This window comes from Ceratosolen solmsi, unplaced genomic scaffold, assembly GCF_000503995.2.
Source record: "Ceratosolen solmsi marchali unplaced genomic scaffold, CerSol_1.0 scaffold45, whole genome shotgun sequence".
Lineage (NCBI taxonomy): Eukaryota > Metazoa > Arthropoda > Insecta > Hymenoptera > Agaonidae > Ceratosolen > Ceratosolen solmsi.
The window spans coordinates 3,693,480-3,698,268 of NW_011948436.1; the positions used below are offsets into that span (position 1 = coordinate 3,693,480).

Consider the following 4,789-nt stretch of genomic DNA (forward strand, 5'->3'; position numbering starts at 1 on the left):
GCTGCATTTGTCACCTTTATCCCGGGAATGGATGGCGATGCCTTTTCTCAGCCATTAAATCTTTGTTCAATACGGTTTTCCAACAGGTCGCCCTGTTGGAATATCGAAATCCCATATATGTGCATGTGTGCGTGTGTATACGTACAACATTTTAATAAGATTATGACTTGCATAATGGCGCTTCGTTTAATAATAGGGGAGACATTTATAGGCTATACATATATATATATATATATATATATATATATATATATGCAACTCAATAATTCATAAAAGCAACGATCAATCAGCAAAACGATGTATATCTTAAACACACGCGTGGCTTTTGCGATTTTCTTCTCTTTTCAATTCGTACTAATCGGTCGAATGTTGTTCGTTTGTCAATGTTTGCGCGGAACCGCAGTTTCATCAGCGCGACGAACTACGACTAACAGAATCCTTATTTGAATTCCATTTCTCGTCAAATCTATGTGTCAATAACGATCTAAATATCTCAGGTTGTCCTTCTTTGAACGACGTTCGCCGGGAATCCAAATTATCAAAAATTTCTTCAAAGTCTACATCTTCTGACCAACTTTAAAAAGACGCTTCCCGTAAACTTCAATGCTTCGAGCGAATTAATATCGACAAACTTTGCATCGCGGACGACACGAAACATTCGACGTATTTAATTACATTTTTTTTTTATCTAATCGAATAAATATCCATTGAAGGGTTTTTGAGATTTTTTCGTAAATGCAACTTTTTCCATTTAATACGGAAGTTTAACAATCTATATACTAAGCTCGGTAATCATGACTCATAATTTAAATTGTCTTACTTTTACCTACCACATATCGTGTCAGGTTGACATATACATTCTAAAATTCAATAATTCAAGCTATTAGAGGGGGCGGACAAAAACAAAAAAAAAAAAAAACAAAAAACAAAAACATTTTTTTCCTCAATTACTTCAATTCCCACGTCCACGAGATCCTCGATATAATGTTAATACTTTAGACTTTAACTAGACGCAAATATCACACTCTACACACTTACTTTCACACGAATAAGTCGCATAGGCATAAATTTATTTAAATGTCCATCCACGTTGCCTTAACCTTTCACTTCGGCATACAAGAGCTGGAAAATTTAAGACAAGTGTTGAAAATTGTTAGCTTTATCCTCTCAAATGTCCAAATTTATAAAGCATAAAAATTTCCAAAATTACGTAAGAGTTGCTGAAATCGAGTATAATTATATTACAAAATACAGCAATATGAACTGTTTATATTAATGATTATTCCCGTCCGATTTTATTAAAATTTCACTTACATTTTTCCCTTCCTTCTGTTTCTTTTTACCCATTTGCAAGATTATACAATGTGATCAGAGAAAAATATGTTTACGCATTCTTAACATCTAATCCCTGTAATCGTATAATAAACCCCTGTTTTTTTTTTATGTCTTTTTAGGTCTTAAATGTAAAAATACCTAATAAAATATGTTTTTAGTCAAGTAGAAGAAATGATAATTGAAAATATAACACATTGAAGCTCGAATCTCTAGTGTGCAAAGTGAAACGAGAAAGAAACCTGTAACTCGCAAACTGGTTTTTCTTTCAAACTGCATTTTAATATCGAATTTTGTAATCTTCACTGATCCAACGAATCACTAAGTCTAGAATATCGCGGCTATTTATATTTCTGTAATTTATACCGCATTTATGATATATTAATGATATGGTTGTAGATGAACGGCACCCAATACAAAAGATATAATCACCAAGTTGACGAGAGCTGCGTATTTGCTTTACAATATCATGTGCTCTTTATTGGTACATTTATATTGTATGTAATGTTTATGAAAAATTATTCGATAAATACGCATATAAATCTTACAACGTACACTCGTTCCTTAACGCATATCGATATAAAATAATTTTTTTACCACATTACAAACGGCTGTTTTATACGGAAGTTATGTCACATTCCGAATTTAACGTACACATGAGCATTAAAATACGTAATTGAACGTCATGGATGGAATATTTCAAAATCACCGATGAATTTTATTGGCTTTTGACGGAGAAAAAGTTAAGAAAGTCGTGTGATGACGATTCGTCTCATTGAAATTCGTGATTTTCATGTTAGAGTAATACAAACGTACAAATAATAAATGCGTAATTAATGTTGAATGCGAATAATAAGAATAAATTTCCAAATAAATTTTGACACTAAGGTCGCGAGAATAATAATAATAATAATAATAATAATAATAATGATTATTATTATTATTATTATTATTATTATTACTATCAATAACAATAATACTAATGATGATGATAATGATAATGATAATGATAATGATAATGATGATGATGATGATGATGATGATGATGACGACGACGACGACGATGACGACAATGATAACAATGCGGTGCGCGTAAATCTGTATACGCGCGCGCGCTCGCACGCACACACACTCATATATATATATATATATATATATATATACAGAGAGAGAGAGAGAGAGAGAGAGAGAGAGAGAGAGAGAGAGAGAAAGAGAGAGGCGCGTCCGCACACAAAATGAGTAAATATGTCATGAATTGTTGAAAAACGATAAAGGCGAATTCTTCTTTCATTGAGCACATCATTAAAATGAAACGTTCGATTACATTATTATTAACACGATGTGACGATCTACAAGTGTGTCGTGGTACTTTCATCCCAACATTCGGATCGCGCGATCTCCGTGTTGCTTCCTTCGACTCAATATTGTCACCTCTAAGCTATTTAAAATAATGAGCAGCAAACTGACGCAAAGAGAGTGAGAGAGAGAGAGTGAGTGAGTGAGTGAGTGAGTGAGTGAGTGAGTGAGTGAGTGAGTGAGTGAGTGAGTGAGTGAGTGAGTGAGTGAGTGAGTGAGTGAGTGAGTGAGTGAGTGAGTGAGTGAGTGAGTGAGTGAGTGAGTGAGTGAGTGAGTGAGTGAGTGAGTGAGTGAGTGAGTGAGTGAGTGAGTGAGTGAGTGAGTGAGTGAGTGAGTGAGTGAGTGAGTGAGTGAGTGAGTGAGTGAGTGAGTGAGTGAGTGAGTGAGTGAGTGAGTGAGTGAGTGAGTGAGTGAGTGAGTGAGTGAGTGAGTGAGTGAGTGAGTGAGTGAGTGAGTGAGTGAGTGAGTGAGTGAGTGAGTGAGTGAGTGAGTGAGTGAGTGAGTGAGTGAGTGAGTGAGTGAGTGAGTGAGTGAGTGAGTGAGTGAGTGAGTGAGTGAGTGAGTGAGTGAGTGAGTGAGTGAGTGAGTGAGTGAGTGAGTGAGTGAGTGAGTGAGTGAGTGAGTGAGTGAGTGAGTGAGTGAGTGAGTGAGTGAGTGAGTGAGTGAGTGAGTGAGTGAGTGAGTGAGTGAGTGAGTGAGTGAGTGAGAGAGTGAGAGAGTGAGAGAGTGAGAGAGTGTTGTAAGGCCAATCACCGAATGGACAAAATCTCACTGTCCTTGGATGTAGAAGAAGTTGCCATGGGCTTTTAGGTAGTGGTCGCCTCGAACATCGGAGAACGCAAAGTAGCACGACGCGAAATCACCGAGAGCCGCTATGCCGAGTATCGTCTCCTCGGCCCTGCCACTAAACTCCCCAATCTAATTGCAATGTAAATATTAGCTAGGCAGATCGTAGTTGGCAGCACCTGCGGAGAGATACGCATGGTGCCGCGCAAAGCAGGTACGTCCGTATACGGCGCACGAGCTTCAATGAAGGACCTAGTGGAGGAGGTAAGAAGCTGATGGCGGTGATGGGGCAACCCTCGGATGACTAGGGTGACCGGGGATGCTTAGAGGGCTTCGGGTAGTCACGCGGGGATCGCGGAACCAACGACGCCACTGATGCGGCCGTCGCCGATCGAGCTACACGTGAAGCAAGCCCAAGTAGCGCGATAAAGCGCGAAATAGGGAGGGAAGTACGGTGGGTAATGGGGAGGGGCGTAGGGGGTGGACGAGGAGAGCAATGAGAAGGCCGTAATCGGGGGTGACGTTGGGCTCGGATGGGCGGCTCTTTGCGCTCGGTGACGTTTGCGTTGGAAATCGGGATTGCCGATCGGCATGAGCTCGACGAGCCCCTTCACTTCAGGCTCGCGCCAATATACCTTGGAAGCAGTCGTCCCGCGCAGCTCCGCTCGAACTCCCCGGCTCTCGGTCGGCCTCCGCGACCTGTCGCCGCGGGGGCGGTCGGGGCGGCGAGCCAGACCACGCCACGGCACGCACGAGCACACGCGCGCGCGCGCGCGCGATATCACACACACGGGCACGGAGGAGCGGTGCGACGTCGCGGCCGACGTGCGAGCGGCGACTGACGGTGTGCGCGAGCGGCGAACGAGTCTCGGCTTCGGAGGCCCGCGACTCACGCGCCGGCGACCTCCGGCCGAGACCGAGCGCCCAGGAGGCGGCCAGCGCTCCCGTCGGCAAAGTAGGTACCCACGGACCCGCGAACGCTTATCCCTGTCGCGGGCCCCGGATCATTGACGGCGCTCGAGTAACGCGGCTCCTCCAAAGTGTCCTCGTTCTCGGAACTTCGAGGGGACACTAACGGGCTCGTCCTTCGCGACCTTTGCCCGTGTTAGCTTTGAGAGGATTGTCGTGGTGGCTTTGGGGGGGGGGGGGGGGGGAGAGCTTAGAGCGTAATTAGAGAGTAGATCGGAGGGGAGAGCCAAGAACGCCGCTGGCAATAAAGTCTCTAAAGTCGGATCGAAGGAAGCTGAGGGAACTCAAGTGCGATGAACGAGAGGATGCCGTTGAAACTTTAATAGAATTTGAATTTGAAGCGGCT

At 43.0% G+C, this 4,789-nt stretch overlaps 1 protein-coding gene across 1 annotated transcript in view; it reads right to left on the reverse strand.

Annotated features, from left to right (window-relative positions):
- The window catches only part of LOC105365166 (uncharacterized), an 88,959-nt gene extending 84,838 nt beyond the window's left edge, over positions 1 to 4,121 (reverse strand). The window contains exon 1 of the mRNA XM_011503261.1: positions 4,110 to 4,121. The gene's annotated coding sequence lies outside the window, so the exon portion shown is untranslated. The remainder of the gene's footprint in view (positions 1 to 4,109) is intronic.
- Positions 4,122 to 4,789: the final 668 nt, after the last annotated feature.